The sequence below is a fragment of the Microcaecilia unicolor genome, unplaced genomic scaffold, assembly GCF_901765095.1.
Source record: "Microcaecilia unicolor unplaced genomic scaffold, aMicUni1.1, whole genome shotgun sequence".
NCBI classification, from domain to species: domain Eukaryota; kingdom Metazoa; phylum Chordata; class Amphibia; order Gymnophiona; family Siphonopidae; genus Microcaecilia; species Microcaecilia unicolor.
In genome coordinates, this window is record NW_021963598.1 from 24,774 (window position 1) to 47,103 (window position 22,330).

Here is a 22,330-nt window from a genome sequence, read left to right on the forward strand (position 1 = left end):
TGAAAGAGGTATTTTCACTATCAAGCTCATTTTCAAAGCACTTTGGGAGGCTAAGTTCCATAGGTTTCTATGGAACTTTGGGAGGCTAAGTGCTTTGAAAATGAGCCTCTTTGCCTCCCAAAGTTCCATAGAAACCTATGGAACTTAGCCTCCCAAAGTGCTTTGAAAATATGCCTCTATGCCATCCAAATCTGATTTTGGATGTTTAGCAAAAAAAACAAAAATGTCCGAAAAACCAGTGCCAAATATGGCCATTTTCCAACCTTTTGGTTTGAAAATCACCCTATTTTAGACGTTTTGTGCTCAGTGCAACTTTCTTTAAGAGTCATTTTCAAACAAAATATGTCAAAAAAAAAAAAAAACAAGTCTGGGGGCCAGCAGCATAGGAGCCAACTTTTCAAAATTAATGGGGGTGCTAAGCCCAATGGAAATCACCCTTCCCTGGACAGTCACAAGGAATTTTCTCAATATTGGGGGTGCTCAAGCACCCACAGCGTCGGCTCCAATGGCCAGCAGTCCTATTAGATGGACCACACAGACATCCCAGCAGAGCAGTGAGACAGCTGTCCTGCTTAGGGGACACTACACTGGACTTCACATAAAAGGTTACAGGTACACCAGAAGCAGAGAAATACCTACTGCCTCACTGTATACTACTACAATAGCTCTCAAGCTTGCAGGTGTCACCTATATATAGATTCACTAGATATTTGGGGGGGAGAGGAATACGCAAATGTTCCACCACTATACTGACCATTAGACTACTTTTAGGACCTGCTGGCTGCTGTAAGAGGAATGATCGTTATTTCTGCAGCTGTCATAGAGCCTAGGATGTACTGTAGCTTCACTTCTTAGGAGGGGTGGAAGAGGGTCTGGCCACCGGGGGGGAATAATGGAGAGTCATGCCTTTATCCATCCAATGGTCATCTGGTCGGTTTGGGCGCCTTTTCGGCCCTATTAGTTGTTATTGAAACAGATCTAGCCAAAAATATGCTATTTTCTGCCCTGGACGTTTTTACAATGTTTCATTATCACAGGAAAAGGTCCAAATTGTAAGCCCACCCTAGTCCCGTCCAAAACACGCCTCTAACACGCCCCTTTGGATTAAGGCAAACTGCATAGAAAAGCGTCTTAAAAATTAATTTCAAAAATAGTGTTTTGTGTGGATGAGTGGCCTAGTGGTTAGGGTGGTGGACTTTGGTCCTGAGGAGCTGAGTTCAGTTCCCACTTCAGGCACAAGCAGCTCCTTGTGACTCTGGGCAAGTCACTTAACCTTCCATTGCCACAGGTACAAATAGGTACCTGTATACAATATGTAAGCTGCATTGAGCCTGTCATGAGTGGGAAAAGCACAGGGTACAAATGTAATAAAAAAAAACATTTTTGTGGGAAAAAAAGTCCATCTGCCACTTTGTGCCATTTTTTAAAATGTTTTTCTATTTCGACAATGAGCCACTGAATATCCTTACAGACTACCTGTGTACTATCTGGATAGTGCCTTTGAATATAAGTACATAGGTACATAAGTAATGCCACACTGGGAAAAGACCAAGGGTCCATCGAGCCCAGCATCCTGTCCACGACAGTGGCCAGTGCAGGCCAAGGGCACCTGGCAACCTTCCCAAACGTACAAACATTCTATACATGTTATTCCTGGAATTGTGGATTTTTCCAAGTCCGTTTAGTAGTGATTTATGGACTTGTTCTTTAGGAAACCGTCTAACCCCTTTTTAAACTCTGCTAAGCTAACCGCCTTCACCACTTTCTCCGGCAACGAATTCCAGAGTTTAATTATACGTTGGGTGAAGAAAATTTTTCTCTGATTTGTTTTAAATTTACTACACTGTAGTTTCATTGCATGCCCCCTAGTCCTAGTATTTTTGGAAAGCGTGAACAGACGCTTCACATCCACCTGTTCCACACCACTCATTATTTTATATACCTCTATCATGTCTCCCCTTTATATTTATCTTATATATATATATATATATATATATATATATATATATATATATATATATATATATATATATAATTTTTTTTATTGAATTTTCAAATACATACAAGCATATCAAACTTGTTCAGAAAGTTGGTTAATTAGAATCTAAACATCATAGGAAATTATAATAAATTGTATAGGTTTCTACAACTAACCCAACATAAGTCCACAAATGGAGTTCAAAATTACATTACGTTGAAGAATAAACAATATATACTTAAAGAGAGTAAGCGGGTGTGTGCTTGATCCTATATATACTATTTCAAGCATTAATAATCATAAAACACACATTTGTCAGAGTGATAGTTAACTAGACATTTGCCCGGAAATTTAAGAAAAAAGGTTGCTCCCAATTGAATCACTTTTTTTTGTTACATTTGTACCCCGCGCTTTCCCACTCATGGCAGGCTCAATGTGGCTTACATATTGTATACAGGTACTTATTTGTACCTGGGGCAATGGAGGGTTAAATGACTTGCCCAGAGTCACAAGGAGCTGCCTGTGCCTGAAGTGGGAATTTAACTCAGTTCCTCAGGTCCCCAGGACCAAAGTCCACCACCCTAACCCTAACCACTAATCTTTTCCGACATGCTTGCGTCTCCCTTGATACATCTGGATATACACATATTTTTAACCTCTTAAAGAGTTTTTCTCGATTTTTATAAAACATTTTTGGTATCCAAACTTAGTGCCTTTGAATATCCTTACACACCACCTCTGCATTATACAGTTAGCGCAGGGGCGTAGCCAGACACCCAATTTTGGGTGGGCCTGGGCCCAAGATGGGTGGGCAGAAGAACCCCACCCCATCCCATAGGTGATTTGGTCTCTCCTCTCGCCTGCATGCCATATGGTCTCTCAAATATACCTCCTCTCCTGCACACTTTTTAAATTTCAGATTTTCACCGCAAGTGAGGAGCAACTAATACACACCAGGGGCATATCTGCGTGGGGCCTCAGGGGCCTGGGCCCCCGCAGATTTTGCCCTGGACCCCCCTACCGCCATCAACCCTCCCCCGCTGCCGTTCTTACTTTTGCTGGCGGGGGACCCCAAACCCCCGCCAGCCGCCCCGCGGTGTTTGAAATTCATCTTCGGCCTCCGTGGCCGTGCTGCTGTGATAGGCGCTGTTGAAATCCACTTCGGAGTCTGACGTCGTTGTACGTTGTACGTGCTGCGACGTCAGACTCCGAAGTGGATTTCAACAGCGCCTATCACAGCAGTACGGCCACGGAGGCCGAAGATTAATTTTAAACACCGCGGGGCGGCTGGCGGGGGTTTGGGGTCCCCCGCCGGCTGAAGAAGAAGTTTTTACGGCAGCGGCAGGTGGAAGCAGACCTCGGCTGGCGGGGGGTTGGGGTCCCCCGCCAGCAAAAGTAAGAACGGCAGCGGGGGAGGGTTGGCTGCGGGAGGGGGGTAGAGAGAGTCATTGGTGGCGGTAGGGGCTCGGCGGTGGGGGGGGGCTAAAATGTGCCCCCTCCCTCTGGCTCTGGCCCCCCCTACCGCCGGAGTCCAGATACGCCCCTGATACACACTACTCATGTAGGCCCCACATCCTTCCCACTGATGCAGCTTCCTGCTTCCGCATAGGCAGGAATACGTCAGAAGGAAGTCTGTGGGGCTGGTGTAAGCAGTATGTATCAGTCGCTGCTTCCTGCAGGTGACGATCTGCTATTTATAAGGATGCAGGAGGGACAGTTGTTGGGAGTTTTCAGCTTGGGAATCTCTGCTGGCCACATCATAGGTGTGCTGCTACTGGTGGGCCTGAGCTCAAAGTGGATGGGCCTGGGCCCACCCAAGCCCACCCTTGGCTACGCCACTGAGTTAGCGCCTCTGAATATTCTTATAGACCACATCTGTACTATCTGGATAGTGCTGGAGAGCTAGAATTAATTATTTGCTTCGGACTTTATGGAAGGAGATGTAAGAGATCTACCTGTACCGGAAATGGGTTTCAAGGGTGATGATGCAGAGGAACTGAAATAAATTTCGGTGAACCTGGAAGACGTACTGAACCAAATCAACAAATTAAAGAGTGCTAAATCACCTGGACTGGATGGTATTCACCCCAGGGTACTGAAAGAACTCAAACATGAAATTGCTGATCTGCTGTTAGTGATCTGTAACCTGTCTTTAAAATTGTCCGTAGTACCTGAAGATAGGAGGGTGGCCAATGTGACACCAATTTTTATAAAAAGGATCTAGGAGTGATCTGGGAAATTACAGACCAGTAAGCCTGACTTCAGTGCTGGGCAAAATAGTGGAAACTATTATAAAGAATAAAATTACATAACACATAGACAAACAAGGTTTAATGGAACAGAGTCGGCATCAGTTCAGCCAAGGGAAGTCTTGCCTCACCAATTTGCTTCATTTCTTTGAAGGTGTGAATAAACATGTTGATAAAGGTGAGCTGGTTGATGTAGTGTATTTAGATTTTCAGAAAGCTTTTGATAAAGTTCCTCATGAGAGACCCCTTAGACAATAAAAAAGTAACGGGATAGGAATCCAATGTACTTTTGTGGATTAGGAATTGGTTATTAGACAAAAAATCAGAGGGTGGGTTTAAATGGAAATTTTTCTCAGTGGAGGAGGGTGAATAGTGAAGTGCCAAAGGGGACCGGTGTTTTTTAACATATTTACAAATGATCTGGAAATCAAAATGTCGTGATTAAATTTGGAGATGACACAAACTATTCAAAGTTGTCAAAACGCATGCGGATTCTGAAAAATTGCAGGAAGACCTTAGGAAACTGGAAGACTGGTCATCCAAATGGCAGATGAAAATTTAATGTGGACAAATGCAAAGGGATGCAAATTGGGAAGAATAATCCAAATCGTAATTAATTGATTTGATTTGCTTACTTTATTTATTTTTTGTCTATTAGATTGTAAGCTCTTTGAGCAGGGACTGTCTTTCTTCTATGTTTGTGCAGCGCTGCGTACGCCTTGTAGCGCTATAGAAATGCTAAATAGTAGTAGTAGTAGTCTCTTGTAATCAGAGGTGATATTGTGATGTCATAATGCCTCAGGCCACCAATAAGAGCCAACCTCATCAGTGATGTCACAATGGCTTGATTGTCCTATACTTGGCTCACTTTTATTACATAGCTCTTTGAGCAGGGACTGTCTTTCTTCTATGTTTGTGCAGCGCTGCGTACGCCTTGTAGCGCTATAGAAATGCTAAATAGTAGTAGTAGTAGTCTCTTGTAATCAGAGGTGATATTGTGATGTCATAATGCCTCAGGCCACCAATAAGAGCCAACCTCATCAGTGATGTCACAATGGCTTGATTGTCCTATACTTGGCTCACTTTTATTACATAGCTCTTTGAGCAGGGACTGTCTTTCTTCTATGTTTGTGCAGCGCTGCGTACGCCTTGTAGCGCTATAGAAATGCTAAATAGTAGTAGTAGTAGTAGTAATTACCTGATGCTAGGGTCCATCTGAGGTGTCAACACTCAAGAAAAGCATCATAATGTAGTTGTTGACAATACGATTAAATTTTCTGCCCAGTGTGCAGCAGCAGCCAAAAAAGCAAACAGGATACTATGAAATATTAGGATGCAAAATAAGACAAAGAATATTATAATGCCTCTGTATCGCTCCATGGTGCAACCTCACCTTGACTATTACGTTCAGTTCTGGTTGCCATATTTCAAAAAAAGATAGAGCAGAGTTAGAAAAGGTTCAAAGAAGAGCGACCAAAATGATGAAGGGGATGGAACTCCTCTCGTATGAGAAAATGGTAAAGAGGTTAAGGGTCTTCAGCTTCGAAAGAAGATGCCTGAGGGGGGATATGATTCAAACTTCTGAGTGGTGTAGAACAGGTAAAAAGTTAATCAATTTTTCAGTCTTTCAAAAAGTACAAAGACCAGGTGACACTCAATGAAATTATATGGAAATATTTTTAAAACTAATAGTAACATAGTAACATAGTAGATGACGGCAGAAAAAGACCTGCACGGTCCATCCAGTCTGCCCACGATAAACTCATATGTGTATACCTTACCTTGATTTGTACCTGTCTTTTTCAGGGCACAGACCGTATAAGTCTGTCCAGCAGTATTTCCCGCCTCCCAACCACCAGTCCCGCCTCCCATCACCGGCTCTGGCACAGACCTCGTATAAGTCTGCCCTCCCCTATCCTAGCCTCTCAACCACCAACCCCTCTTCCCCCCGCCACCCAATTTCAGCTAAGCTTCTGTGGATCCATTCCTTCTGCACAGGATTCCTTTATGCCTATCCCATGCATGTTTGAATTCCGTTACCGTCTTCATCTCCACCACCTCCCACGGGAGGGCATTCCAAGCGTTCACCACCCTCTCTGTGAAGAAATACTTCCTGACATCTTTCCTGAGACTGCCCCTCTTCAATCTCATTTCAAGTCCTCTCGTTCTACCGCCTTCCCATCTCCGGAAAAGATTCGTTTGCGGATTAATACCTTTCAAATATTTGAACGTCTGTATCATATCACCCCTGTTCCTCCTTTCCTCCAGAGTATACATCTTCAGGTCACCAAGTCTCTCTTCATACGTCTTGGAACGCAACTCCCATACCATCCTCGTAGCTTTTCTTTGTACCGCGTCCATTTTTTTAACATCCTTCGCAAGGTACGGCCTCCAAAACTGAACACAATACTCCAGGTGGGGCCTCACCAACGTCTTATACAGGGGCATTAAAACCTCCTTTTTTCTGCTGGTCACACCTCTCTCTATACAGCCTAGCAACCTTCTCGCTACGGCCACCGCCTTGTCGCACTGTTTCATCGCCTTCAGGTCCTCAGATACTATCACCCCAAGATCCCTCTCCCCGTCCGTGTCTATCAGGCTCTCCCCACCTAACACATACGCCTCCCTTGGATTTCTACTCCCTAAGTGCATCACTTTGCATTTCTTCGCATTGAATTTTAATTGCCAAACGTTAGACCATTCTTCTAGCTTCTTCAGATCTTTTTTCATGTTTTCCACTCCCTCCGGGGTGTCCACTCTGTTGCAAATCTTGGTGTCATCCGCAAAAAGGCAAACTTTACCTTGTAACCCTTCGGCAATGTCACTCACAAATATATTGAACAGAATGGGCCCCAGCACCGATCCCTGAGGCACTCCACTACTCACCTTTCCCTCCTCCGAGTGAACTCCATTCACTACCACCCTCTGGCGTCTGCCCGTCAACCAGTTCCAGAGGGTGGTAGTGAATGGAGTTCACTCGGAAAGGTGAGTAGTGGAGTGCCTCAGGGATCGGTGCTGGGGCCCATTCTGTTCAATATATTTGCGAGTGACATAGGAGGAAATATTTTCATTCAAAGAACAGTTAAGCTATTGCCGGAAGATGTGGTAACAGAGGTCAATGTATCTGGGTTTAAAAAAGGTTCGGGCAAGTTCCTAAAAGAATGTTGCTACTAATTGGGTTTCTCCCAGTTACTTGTGACCTGGATTGGCCACTGCTGGAAGCAGGATACTGGGTTAGATGCACCATTGGAGTGGAGGAGTAGCCTAGTGGTTGCTACTATTTGAGATTCTACAGGGAATGTTGTTAGTGGAGGAGTAGCCTAGTGGTTAGTGCAGTGGACTTTGATCCTGGGGAGCTGAGTTCGGTTCCCACTGCAACTCCTTGTGACTCTGGGCAAGTCACTTAACCCTCCGTTGCCCCTGGTACAAAATAAGTACCTCAATATATGTAAATTGCTTTGAATGTAGTTGCAAAAAACCTCTGAAAGGCGGTATACCAAGTCCTATTTCCCACTGGTCTGACCCAGTATGGCTGTTCTTATGTGTCATGATGTCTCTGAATTTCCTTACTACCATGGCGCTATTGTGATAGTTGGCAACCACAGAAGTGGAGAAACTGGATCTGCTACACGGGGAAATAGGGAGACAAAGGCGTGATCAACAAGACACTTCCAAGCAAAACCAGGGAGACGAGAGATGGAAAAATTGTTCTTTAATAATAAATAAGACTTATGGCACCGTGTTTCGGTGAAGAACGCCTGCCTCAGGGGTCTCTATATAGTGATCGCTTGCCAGGTATTTGTGACCTGGATTGGCCACTGTTGGAAACAGGATGCTAGGCTTGATGGACCTTTGGTCTGTCCCAGCTGAAGAGCGAGCAACCGAATCAAGCCTTTAAAAAGACTGATGATTGGTGAACGTACAAGTGGCATAACTAAAAACATCAAGGGAACTTGAGACGAATTCCATGAGAACCGCGCAGGAAAATCACTGTGTCAGCAATTTTTCCATCTGTCTCCCTCATCCACTCTCTCATTACCTCATTACCTCTCGCCTTGACTACTGCAACCTACTCCTCACTGGCTTCCGATCAGGTACCGCATACAGTTCAAGCTTCTCCTACTAACCTACAAATGCACTCGATCTGCAGCCCCTCCTTACCTCTCTACCCTCATCTCCCCCTACGTTCCTACCTGTAACCTCTGCTCTCAAGACAAATCCCTCCTCTCGGTACCCTTCACCACCACTGCCAACTCCAGGCTCCGCCCTTTCTGCCTCACCTCACCCCATGCTTGGAACAAACTCCCTGAGCCCATACGCCAGGCCCCCTCCCTGCCCATCTTCAAATCCTTGCTCAAAGCCCACCTCTTCAATGTCACCTTTGGCACCTAACCACTACACCTCTACTCAGGAAATCTAGACCGCCCCAACTTGACATTTCGTCCTTTAGATTGTAAGCTCCTTTGAGCAGGGACCGTTCTTCTTTGTTAATTTGTACGGCGCTGCGTAACCCTAGTAGCGCTCTAGAAATGTTAAGTAGTAGTAGTAGTTTTGCTCGGAAAAGTGTCTTATTGATCATGCTACTCCTTTGTCTCCGCTATCGAGATAGTGCCAGGATGATTCGTGGGCTGGGCAAGCGCGATCCCCAGAGTTATCCAGCTAGTGGCACTGTTCAGTCTGAACGCTATCTGAATTGCAGTTTGAACATCACTGCTACCCACGTACTCAATGAATATGCACGAGATAGTGCAGACAGTGGATGTCATTACAGTGGTTCCCAAACTTATTCACGACACCCCTAATATCTGTGCAAGTTTTGCACGGCACCCCCTCCTGCCCTCATCACACGTTTCTCCCTTCCGGACACACATTTCTCCTCCTCCTCCCCCCTCCCCCCCCCAAAAAAAAAGAAAAAGGTATTCCGGGTGGGGGGGGGGGGAGTTTTCAAAATTGTGTTAATATCAACTTTGTTCTATGACCTGCAAGGGCCCTTAAATATACAAATACCTGGAAGAAAGACTGGAATTATTGGTGGGTATAAATGGAGGTCAAGACACATGTACATGCTGAATAAGACCCAGCACGCACCCTCATCTCCCCTTACGCTCCTACCCGTTACCTCCGCTCACAGGATAAATCCCTCCTCTCAGTACCCTTCTCCACCACTGCCAACTCCAGGCTCCGCTCATTCTGCCTCGCCTCACCCTATGCTTGGAACAATCTTCCTGAACCCTTACGCCAAGCCCCCTCCCTGCCCGTCTTCAAGTTTTTGCTTAAAGCCCACCTCTTCAATGTCGCCTTCGGCACCTAACCACTACACCTCTACTCAAGAAATCTAGACTGCCCCAACTTGACATTTCATCATTTAGATTGTAAGCTCCTTTGAGCAGGGACCGTTCTTTGTTAATTTGTACAGCGCTGCTTAACCCTAGTAGCACTCTAGAAATGTTAAGTAGTAGTAGTAGTAGTAGTAGTATACAGCACAGCTAATCTTACATCAGCTGCAGTTAGACAGTGCACACTTTGGAGTTTCTCTAACCACTCAGTGCTGTATGGAGATCTACTTATCCTGTTTGTGGCTAAACATTGACACCAGTGGCTTAGCTATGTGGGGCCACAGGGGTCTGGGCCCCCGTAGAATTGGCCCTGGACCCCCCTGCTGACAACCCTCTCGACCCCCCCCCCCCTCCCGCCACCAACCCTCCCCTGCCACTGCCGTTGCCGTCAGCTACCTTTGCTGGCGGGGGACCCCAACCCCCGCCAGCTGAGGTCCTCTTCCAGTGCAAGGCTTCGTTCTGTTTCTGTGAGTCTGACGTCCTGGACGTCAGACTCACAGAAACAGAACGAAGCCTTGCAGATCAGCCAGCGGCCGCGTTGCTGGCTGATCTGCAAGGCTTCATTCTGATTCTGCAGGACGTCAGACTCACAGAAACAGAACGAAGCTTTGCGCCGGAAGAAGAGGACCTCACCTGGTGGGGGTTGGGGTCCCCCACCAGCAAAGGTAGCTGACGGCGGCGGCAGGGGAGGGTTAGCAGCGGGAGGGGGGTTGAGAGGGTCATCCGCAGGGGGGGTCAAAGTCGTTGTTGGTAGTGGCGGGGGGGGGGGCTAAAATGTGCCCCCTCACCTCGGGCTCTGGACCCCCCTCCTACCGAAAAAAAAAATTGAACACACTGAAGCTTCATTCAGCGGAGCATAGAACTGGAAGCCCTCCTCTGCTAGACAGTGTGGTAAATATCAACCCCCTTATGATATCCAGCAGTCCTGGGAACATTTGCACTGCGAGCGGCAACTCCTAACGCCCCAGTGGAATGGACCTTGCGCATGGCCACTGTGCCCGCCCCTCTCCCACAATCGACATCGCAACCACCAATACGTGTGCAGTAGTATCTTACCTGGTGTAGGGATTGGACGGGAGTCCGAGCAGTATAAAGTTTGCATAAAAGAAATGATTGATACAGCCGGTGGAAGAGCAGCGTTAACATATTAAAACGCGATAACCTACCAGGTGGAATCATCAATAAAAATGTTGACACTTTTTCATCCATTTGGATACAGAAAGTGAAAGTGCCTTGGTGCTTTGTAGCTTTTACTATATGAGACGTGGGGTAAGGAATAATATATTGTAGAGGAATATATTCGAGTTATTCCCCAAGTTTTCCACGTCATCAGTGTGACCCCTGACGCAGGTGCTAGTCACCGAAACACGGGCCGTGTCGGGTCTTTTTGTCAAGGCTCATTCATTAAAGAACTATGTTCCATTTTTAAAGGCCCGTGGTGCTGTTTTTTTTGTTTGGACTTTAGTTTGTACTTCGTTCCCTCTCTTTTGTTATATCCTAGACACATAATATATGTCATGAAAAATGTTATGAAAATGACTGCAGTGTAATGGGTAGAAGTCAATAAACAATGATGCTTAAAAAAAAAAAATGCGAAAACTCGGGTTTTCACAACCAATCAGCATGCGCTTGCCTCTCCCTCCACTGCACTCCTGTGAGTTTGCCGCGGCGCACCAGGCGCACAGTTTGGGAAACGCTGAGTGCAAACAAATTCATATTTGCTATGGATATCTTTAAAACCAGACTGGTTTCGAGTGGGTTACGAACCCCCTGCTGTAGGACATTTTTTTCAGAGCAACTTCTGCCCCCCCCCCCCCCCATCATATGGACAGAGACCCAGGACAAGAAATCACTTGCTGTGTGTGCCTCTCTCCTACATTAGCTGCTGTTGGAGTGGAAGCAATGAAGAGGGGATATACTACCCCCCCCCCCCTCCCCCATGTGTCTTCCCATCATACTGAAAGAAGGAACCAGATCTTGACAGGAAGTCAATCTGGAGAAGCTCTCAGTGTTTCATGTGCTTCTAGTCACATTGCAAAATATATCGATGAGTCATGCGACATGATACAGCCCGGCCTGCATTTTGTTTGCTGTTTAGCTTGCAAATGAGTTCTCTAGGCTAAGTGAGATCTGGCCCCGTGTTTGCACTTTGTTTTGGCATACTGCTGAATATACTCAGTCATTCCACCTTTTTTTCTCTCTTGCTGCTTACAGGAAACCATTACCGTCTGTTTAGATTCTTGAAATACTGTCTTTCAGTGGTACATCCAAAGTGAGAGTTTATAACATACAGAGAGACACAATTTAGAGAGATGATGGTGTCTGAAGATGTTAAGGTGATGAAACAATGCCACAAGGAGGACAAGGATGCTAGGCTGCATAGAGAGGGGTATACCTAGCAGAAGAAAGGAGGTGTTGATGCCCCTGAGGGCGGGCCCTGAGTTAGAGTATAACATGGGCAGCCATGACCTGCCCTTGACCCTGCGATTTCTTTCCTATCCCATCCGGATCCACAGAAGCTTAGCTGAAATTGGGTGGCGGGGGGAAGAGAGGTTGGTGGTTGAGAGGCTAGGATAGGGGAGGGCAGACTTATACGGGGTCTGTGCCAGAGCCGGTGATGGGAGGCGGGAAATACTGCTGGACAGACTTATACGGTCTGTGCCCTGAAAAAGACAGGTACAAATCAAGGTAAGGTATACACATATGAGTTTATCGTGGGCAGACTAGATGGACCGTGCAGGTCTTTTTCTGCTGTCATCTACTATGTTACTATGTTACTCTTTGTCCTTATCCCTTATTTGCCTTATTTGTCTGTCTTGATTAGATTGTAAGCTCTGTCGAGCAGGGACTGTCTCTTCATGTTCAAGTGTCCAGTGCTGCGTACGTCTATTAGCGCTATAGAAATGATAAGTAGTAGTAGTAGTCTTTGGGATTCTGGAACCTTGCTACTCTTTGGGATTCCGCACAGAATCTTGCTATAAAGGAATCCTGTGCAGAAGGAATGGATCCTCAGAAGCTTAGCTGAAATTGGGTGGCGGAGCAGGTGAGGGGAAGAGGGGTTGGTGGTTGGGAGGCTAGGATAGGGGAGGGCAGACTTACACGGTCTGTGCCAGAGCCGGTGATGGGAGGCGGGAAATACTGCTGGACAGACTTATACGGTCTGTGCCCTGAAAAAGACAGGTACAAATCAAGGTAAGGTATACACATATGAGTTTATCGTGGGCAGACTAGATGGACCGTGCAGGTCTTTTTCTGCCGTCATCTACTATGTTACTATGTAACAGGCAACGGATAGGCTCCCAAGAGAAATGATTAGCCACACAATTGTATTGATAGTAATAGTAACATAGTAACGTGGAGGGGTATAATCGAACAGCGCCAGCCATCTTCAGGGCTGGCTCCGCAAAGGGGCGGAGCCAACCGTATTATCGAAAAAGATGTCCGGCCATCTTTTTTTTCGATAATACGGTTGAGGCCGGCTAGATATCAACATTTAGGTCAAATGTTGAGATCGCTGGGTTTAGAGATGGCCGGCTTCGGTTTTCGGCCATAATGGAAACCAGGTCCGGCCATCTCAAACCCGGCGAAATGCAAGCCCTTTGGTCATGGGAGGAGCCAGCATTTGTAGTGCACTGGTCCCCCTCACATGTCAGGACACCAACCGGGGATGGATTGGGGTACTGGTGAGGGGTATAGGAGAAGGGGATAAATCTCTGAAGGGGGTTGAGTTATGGTAGAAAGGGGTTAAAAAGATGGTGAAAGATAAGTTATTGGGCATGGGGTAAAAGGTAACAGGCAGAAGAGTGGCCTTGGAGGCAAGGGAAGGAAGGAGAGACATGGATGGAGCTGGGACTGTTAGGGTGATGAGATGCAGTGGAGGGTAGATGAGAGCAAAGGGGGTGAGTACAGAGTATGGGAATGGGAGAATAATGAAGTGGGTGAAAGATGGGGGCGGTATTTAGGAGACTGGGTAAGGGAGAGACAGAGGAGGGAATGGGAGTGCTGGAGAGGGAATGAGAGGGAGATGGTCAAAGCCAGTAGGTAGATGGATACTAAGGTCTAAAGAGTGAGAGAAATGTGTGTGTGGGGGGGGGGGGGGGGGGGGAGGAGTGGCCTAGTGGCCTAGTGGCCAGGGTGGTGGACCTTGGTCCTGGGAAACTGAGGAACTCAGTTCAATTCCCACCTCAGGCACAGGCAGCTCCCTGTGACTCTGGGCAAGTCACTTAACCCTCCATTGCTCCATGTAAGCCACATTGAGCCTGCCATGAGTGGGAAAGCGCAGGGTACAGATGTAACAAAAATAAAATAGATACTATTGAGATTCTACATGGAATGTTGCTACTATTGGAGATTCTACATGGAATGTTGCTATTCCACTAGCAACATTCCATGTAGAATCTCAAATAGCAGCAACAGTGGAGGAGTGGCCTAGTGGTTAGGGTGGTGGACTTTGGTCCTGGGGAACTGAGTTCAATTCCCACTTCAGGCACAGGCAGCTCCTTGTGACTCTGGGCAAGTCACTTAACCCTCCATTGCCCCATGTAAGCCGCATTGAGCCTGCCATGAGTGGGAAAGCACAGGGTACAAATGTAGCAAAGGAAGAAAAGAGAAGAGCAAAGAAATGGAAAAGTCAACCTGGAAAAGAATCCAGGTGAAGACTGAAACGTGAAAAGAGACTGGTACCAGACCAACTAGAAAAATAGAATGCTCAGACAGACAAAAAAAGGTAGAAAAGAAAACATTCTTTTTATTTAATGCTTTTTAAGGACTAAGATGTGCCTGCTTTCTGAAATGTACATTTTTTTCATATTGTTTTTTGCAGAGTACAGGAGAAAATACATTTCTGTTTCTCTTTTACCAGTATTTGCACTGCTTACAGAGTCTGGCTTTCTTGAAGAGATCTATATTTCAGTTTTTGTGGGCATGTTTTTTGTGGTTCCCTGTTTTGTATCACATGAGGGTCTGTCCATGTTCTGCATGTGTGACTGACGTGACGGATTCTGCTAGCATGTAGATGTTTGTGTAGGAATGTTCTGCATGTGTGACTGACGTGACGGATTCTGCTAGCATGTAGTGTTTGTGTAGGAATGTTCTGCATGTGTGACTGACGTGACGGATTCTGCTACCATGTAGATGTTTGTGTAGGAAAGTGTAACAGTCCAGCTTGTTACAGTTGTCCAGTAGCAGGTATATTGGTGCTCTAGGGTCCAGTGTAAAATTTATAGCACAGTCGTTTCATAGGTGGGTTAAGACTGTTGTGTGTTAAGTTTTCTATATAGGTTTTGAGTGTCTTTTTGTAGGGTTTTGTGTTATTTCATAAAGAGTCTGGCCCTATTGTTTTTGATATGCTGGCTTCATATTCAGCATTTTAGTCTGGTGCATGTGTGTTTTTGTTGATTGTATTAATAGCCATAATGAATATGTATGAGATGTATATATGCAGATGTGCCAAACCACACCCTTTGCACCCCCCCCCCCCCCAATGAAACAGTCAAACTACGCCCATGGGAAATGGTGTACATGGGATGAAATCAAACATATAAATGGCGAGTGTCGTACTCACTCGCAAATGCGCAGTAGAGAGCCTCTCTGCCCCGCCCCCGTGTCAATACGTTATGATGGGGGCGGAACAGAGAGGGTCTGTACTGCGCATTTGCGAGGGACGAAACCGCCGTCGCTAACGCTCCTCCCACCCTCCACCCGGCCGGGCCCTCGCTCCACTATTGAAACAGCGAGGGAACGCAGCACACAGCTCTGCTGAGCTGCTGTCCTTCCTTCTTCTTCTCTGCCTGTGTCCCGCCCTCGATGACGTTACATCACACGAGGGCGGGACACAGGCAGACAAGAAGAAGGAAGGCCGACAGCAGCTCAGCAGAGCTGTGTGCTGCGTTCCCTCGCTGTTTCAATAGCGGAGCAAGGGCCCGGGCCGGATGGAGGGGTGGTGGCGACTCGGCGGCGGGGGGGCCTTGCAGCGGCGACGGGAAGGGACTTTCAACCCCCCCCTTTCCTATACTAGCCCGTTTTTACGGGCTCAACGGCTAGTAAATAAATAAATCATCCAGGCATTATGGACGCCAGGGATGCGGTAGCCTGGCGGTAGTCTCATTTGGGCACGCGCTGCACATGCGTACAGCTTAACATGCCTCTGTAAAAGGACCCCTGTGTGTTATTTTTTTATTGAAATCTCCATCCTTCATTTATATTAAATTTAAGCTTAATTTTCAGGCTCTGTTTATTTCTCAGGCAAGTTCCATTTGGAACGTTCTTCCTCTACAAATGCGTTCAGAGATGAATTATTTCAACCTACGTAAAAAAATAAAACTTTTCTTTTTGGTAAATTCTAATTAATATCTTACAGTTATATGTAATTCCTCGTTCTGAGTCTCTTTATGTAAACCGCCTTGAACCTCCAGTTGGGACTAGTGCGGTCTAGAAATCTATGATTAGATTAGATTAAATTATTCTTTATAATAGTTTCCACTATTTTGCTTGGCACTGGCATCAGGTTTACCAGTCTGTAATTTCCCAGATTACCCCTGGAACCCTTTTTAAAAATTGACATTCCATTGGTCACCTTCCAATCTTCAGGTACTACAATTAATTTTAACAACAGGTTACAGATCACTAACAACAGATCAGCAATTTAATGTTTGAGTTCTCTCAGTACCCTAGGGTGCATGCCATCCAGTCCAGGTGACTTACTACTCTTTAATTTGTCGATTTGGCTCGGTACATCTTCCAGGTTCACCAAGATTTCTTTCAGTTCCTCCACATCATCACCCTTGAAAACCGGTACAGGTAGATACACCTTCTTCCATAAAGACCAAAGCAAATAGTTCATTCAGTCTCTCCACTATGGTCCTGTCCTCCCTTTGCTCTTTTCTGATCTAATGGTCCCACGGATTTCCTCACAGTTTTGGACAAGTTCCTGGAGAAAAAGTCCATAGTCTGCTATTGAGATAGACATGGGGAAGCCACTGCTTGCCCTGGGATTGGTAGCATGGAATGTTACTGTTTGGGTTTCTGCCAGGTACTTGTGACCTGGATTGGCCACTGTTGGAAGCAGACTACTAGGCTAGATGGACCATCAGTCTGACCCAGTTTGGCTATTCTTATGTGAGGGCCAGTCTTAGGCAGGGGTGACAGGGGCAGTCGCACAGGGCTTTGTGCTCCCAGGGGCCCCGTGGTGGCGGCCTCAGCATGGCTCTCTCTCTCTTCTCCACCTTGAATCCAGCGTCTCTCCCTCCCAGATCCGGTACAGTTGCTTCACCCCCGGCGCTGGCTGCGTTTAAGGCACATTACTGGGACCGGCGTCGGGGCCTTCTCTCTGCTCTGCTGGTCTTGCCCGTACAGAAGCAGGAAGTTACCACGCAAAAGGTGGGACCAGCAGCGGGAAGACCCCAACATTGGCCACAGCAGTGTGCCTTAATTGCAACCAGCACCAGGGATGAACTAACTTTAGAAGATCCGAGAGGGAGGGAGAGACGCTTGATTTGAGGTGGGGAGAAGGGAGAAATATGTGGCAGCTTGCTCTGGACGTGGCCAGATGGAAAAGTTCTGGGTAAAGACGAATGTTGATTCTGTTCCTGCTTAAATCCATCTCCCCTCACTTCTGGAGCTTGTGTCCCGCTAGCCACAGGCATTGCTGCATGGGCAGTTGGGGGTTTGGAAAGTGTGGTGTATGATTTCATTCCCCTAGCTGGATTCTCTGTTTTCCTGCAATTAAAAATAAAGAGCCAGCCCAGAAGGGATCCCTGCTACCTCTGCCACAGCAGCAGTTGGCTGGTTTCAAGCAGGGGAAAGGAGAAGTTCATGTGCAGAAATAACCAGCCCTTCCCAGGAATCCTGACAGGTTGCCTTTCCTTAAGCTTAAAGTGAAGACGGTGTGCTTAGTTTCCTTTCATGTGAACTTGCTGGAACTGCTAAGATTTGAGTGTACACTGTACGTGTTTGGAATCCGGCTCAACCTAGCCCGAGAGCAACATAGTAACATAGTAGATGACGGCAGAAAAAGACCTGCACGGTCCATCTAGTCTGCCCACGATAAACTCATATGTGTATACCTTACCTTGATTTGTACCTGTCTTTTTCAGGGCACAGACCGTATAAGTCTGTCCAGCAGTATTTCCCGCCTCCCAACCACCAGTCCCGCCTCCCATCACCGGCTCTGGCACAGACCGTATAAGTCTGCCCTCTACTAAACTCCAGAATCTTCTTTCTCCTTAGCTGTATCCATTTGGAAACATAGTAACATAGTAGATGACGGCAGAAAAAGACCTGCACGGTCCATCTAGTCTGCCCACGATAAACTCATATGTGTATACCTTACCTTGATTTGTACCTGTCTTTTTCAGGGCACAGACCGTATAAGTCTGTCCAGCAGTATTTCCCGCCTCCCAACCACCAGTCCCGCCTCCCATCACCGGCTCTGGCACAGACCGTATAAGTCTGCCCTCTACTAAACTCCAGAATCTTCTTTCTCCTTAGCTGTATCCATTTGGAAACATAGTAACATAGTAGATGACGGCAGAAAAAGACCCGCACGGTCCATCTAGTCTGCCCAACAGGACAAACTCATATGTGTATACCTTACCTTGATTTGTACCTGTCTTTTTCAGGGCACAAATCGGAAGATGGCCGGCGATCTCCTGAAACTGGCCAAATCGGTATAATCGAAAGCCGATTTTGGCTGGCTTCAACTGCTTTCTGTCGTGGAGCCGGTGAAATTTCAAGGGGGCATGTCGGTAGGGTAGTGAAGGCGGGACGGGGGCATGCTCACGAGATGGCCAGCTTCGCCCGATAATGGAAAAAAAAAAGCCAGGCTTGATGAGCATTTCGCCGGCTTGACTTGGTCCCTTTTTTTTCACGACCAAACTTCAAAAAGGAGCCCCAACTGACCATCCGAGGGAATCGGGGATGACCTCCCCTTACTCCCCTAGTGGTCACCAATCCCCTCCCACCCAAAAAAAAAAATCCCAGTGCTCGTCACGGAAGTCCTAAATCAAAACTATTTTTGCTCAGCTTTTTCAGTAGTAACAGTGGGATTTGAACCAGCCACCTTGGGATTTCAAGACTGGTACTTTAACCACTTGGCCACAGCTCCACTTACTTAGCTGTCTCTTCCATTTGATTATGCCCCTTCGGAACTCTCTCAGCCTATCACAGACAGGGGTCTCTCTCAGCCAATCAGCATTTAGCTGTCTGTGATTGGCTGAGAGAGACCTGAAGGGGTATAATCAAATGGAAGAGACATCCAAGTAAGTGGAGCTGTGGCCAAGTGGTTAGAGCCCTGCTCTTGTAATCCAGAGGTGACTGTCCAAAAAAGTGTATGTCAGGGATGTCCTTTTACTCAAAAAAACAAAAAAAAAGGACGTCTCTGATGAGCACTTGGATTTTTTTCCCACCTTTTTTGAAGCCGGCCATCTGTAAACCCGGCGATCTAAACATTTGACCTAAATGTTGAGATTTAGCCAGCCCCAACCATATTATCGAAAGAAAAGATGGCCGGCCATCTTTTTTGATAATACGGTTGGCACCGCCCCTTTGCGGAGCCGGGCCCGAAGATGGCCGGCACCGTTCGGTTATGCCCCTCTATGAGGGCAGATGCTGAACAGGGACACTGAGAAGAGGTGCTGGACAGCACAGATAGGGATGCAGAGAGATGAATGATAGACATGGAGAGAGAAGAAATGTCAAATAGACAGGAGATACAAATACTGAAAGTGATCCGAGAAGAGAGCAAGGCTTCAAACACTGATGTTGTAATTCACCTAGGGACAAATGAACTGGCCAACAATAGCAAGTTTACAGCACAGAGAGTGTTCCAGAAGCTTGGGGAGGGACTGAAATCTTTGGTTCGGACTGCGACTTTTTCTGAAGTCATTCCTACATGGGGGAGGGGAGAGGAAAGACTATGCAAAACAGTGGAATTCAATAGGTGGCTTGAGTCTTGGTGTAAAGAAGAAGCTTTTAGATACATAGGAGAATGGGGTAATACGTGGAAAAATAACAGGCTGTATGGCTATGAAAATGGTATGGGATTTACATTGCAAACCGTACGAGGAGAAACTTGCCGACCTGAACATGTATACTTTGGAGGAAAAGAGAAACAGGGGTGACATGATACAGACGTTCAAATATTTGAAAGGTATTAATCCGCAAACAAACCTTTTCTAGAGACGGGAAGGCGGTAGAGCTAGAGGACATGATTTGAGGTTGAAGGGGGACAGACTCAGGAGTAATGTCAGGAAGTATTTTTTCATGGAGAGGGTGGTGGATATGTGGAATGCCCTCCCGAAGGAGGTGGTGGAGATGAAAACGGTAATGGAATTCAAACATGCATGGGATAAACACAAAGGAATCCTGTTTAGAAGGAATGGATCCACGGAATCTTAGCGGAGATTGGGTGGTGACACTGGTAATTGGGAAGCAAAACCGGTGCTGGGCAGACTTATACGGTCTACGCTTTGATCGTGACTGTATAGATATGGATGGGCTGGAATGTAACTTTTAAGGGGCTTCGACGTTAGCTTCAGAACTTTTAGTACAAGAAGAGTGCTGGGCAGACTTCTATGGTCTGTGCCCTGAGAAAGGCAGGGACAAATCAAACTCGGGTATAAAGTATCACATACCATGTAAAATGAGTTTATTTTGTTGGGCAGACTGGATGGATTGTACAGGTCTTTATCTGCTGTCATTTACTATGTTACTATATGTTACTCTTTGGGGTTCTACATGGAATGCTGCTACTAATTGGGATTCCGGAATCTTGTAACTCTTTAGGATTCCAGAATCTTCAGAACTTTTAATACAAGAACAGTGCTGGGCAGACTTCTACAGTCTGTGCCCCGAGAATGGCAAGGACAAATCAAACTCGGGTATAAAGGTCGGGTGTAATAGTTACAGTGCTGCCTTTTCACAGGTCAGGTTGTTTCTCTTTGCATTCTGGGAGTTAGCGCTGTTATGGTAGAGTAAGGTTCTGTGTGTGTTGTGTGTTGGCCTTACTGAGGTGACTTCAAAACCTTCTAATTGTATCTGATATCTTGTTACGATAATGTCTACAAATCTATGTAAGCCACATTGAGCCTGCAAATAGGTGGGGGAATGTGAGATACAAATGCAATAAAATAAATAAACCTTCATTTAATTTTAGTTTGTCATGACATCAGACAGGGTTTGTGAAATAATCATCGATTGTACATACATGTGTCAATTTGCCCTTCTGAGATGGTAACCCTAGTGTGGACATGTGGTTGTAGAGGGGCAGGGTGAGGGAAGTGTGCAAGAGTAGGTGTGGCAAGGGACCTGGAGCGGGGCATGGAGCAGGGCAGTGTCAGGTTGATATGATGTGAAGCCCCACCCAGCGCATCTCAGGACGCACTGGGCAGGGATGGGCACCGCCATTTTTGAGGCAGCACTACCTCCCTCCTCCAACAAAGTACAGGTGGGTGGGGAAGAGGGCCGTTAGACCACCAGGTCGGGGGTTTAGAGGGGGATCGGGGGGGACTGGAGGTCCTCCCATGTCACTGGCTTGGGGTGGGGGTCGGTGGGGCCACTAGGCCACTGGGGCCATGTTGTTTGAGGCCTGGTGGTCCTATGGACCTCTGGCTCCTGTGTTTGACAGGTCTGGGCTTTTGACAGCCCAAATCTGTCAAACGGATTCAGGCACAATCCTCCTACACTTTACCTTATGATCAGAGATAATAGTGCATAAATTTGCATGCTACTATCTCTGCTCATAGGTGTCCCAGAGCTATTTTTAGAGCGCTGTTTGGAAAAGCAACATCAGAACAAACAGCCCAAATTTTGTACACAGGAAGATGCTGGGGAAAAAGAGAATTCAGATATATAACCCCAGAGAGGCACAGGACAGACCCCTTACATACACATACATTCAGACAGACAGACAGACACACATACACTAACATATCTGCAGACCTTCTTGTCGGAGAGCCCATTCCACACACCCACCCCTCCTCAGCCCTGACAGAAGGACAGACACAGAATCAGAGGGGCCGGCAGACATTGAGATATATAGAAGCAGTGCTGCTGTAACGGTATCAGTTTATTACTGAAATATGTAGCATATTTGCTGGATATATATACAGCAATATATTTGTGTATCTTTTAAAAATATATATTTGACACAGCAGCAGAGAGAATAGTTTTATTTCAAGCCCCTCTCTCTCCATTCCTTTTTCTGGGAGCTTCTGAGAGCAGGAATAAGTTAATCACAAACACTTAACAAACACAAAAGAGCTTCCTCTGCCCTCCCACCTAACAAAAGATGGACTAAGGTGAGCACCTGAATACCCCATTGAAAACAAAGAACTCAGAGGAAAAGCATAAACAGAACATTTGCCTGTCATCAGAGGTATACCTGCCCCTCCCATCAGCTTTCAGACATGTGCAGAAAGGAAGGACTTATAATGTGGTCATGTGAACAGACTACATTAACCATAATGCCTTGCAAAATATCCAAGACATGCACACACATGCTTCTCTGCTAACATTATAAAAGGCCTGGAAACAGCCCAGCTCTCTCTCTTGGGACCTGCCTCCTCTGGAAACCTGCCTCTCTTGGAACCTGCTGCTCTCTTTGGGGTCCGCTGATGCCTTGCTCCTAAAACATGTGCTTACCTAATGCTGTTCATACTGTGTAACAAGGACTTGTAAGTAACATAACTTTTGATCTACCTGCTACTTTGTTCTATTTTTATGCACAGATTACCTGTAAAGATTCCTCTTAAAACCTACCTCTCGTGTGC

The 22,330-nt window shown here is 46.3% G+C and overlaps 1 long non-coding RNA gene across 1 annotated transcript; it reads left to right on the forward strand.

Annotated features, from left to right (window-relative positions):
* The first annotated feature begins 420 nt into the window (after positions 1–420).
* LOC115459493 lies at positions 421–19,312 on the forward strand. The gene is made up of 3 exons (XR_003940284.1): positions 421–515; positions 13,971–13,978; positions 19,303–19,312. It is a non-coding gene; the product is annotated as an uncharacterized LOC115459493 (long non-coding RNA).
* The last annotated feature ends 3,018 nt before the right edge of the window (positions 19,313–22,330 follow it).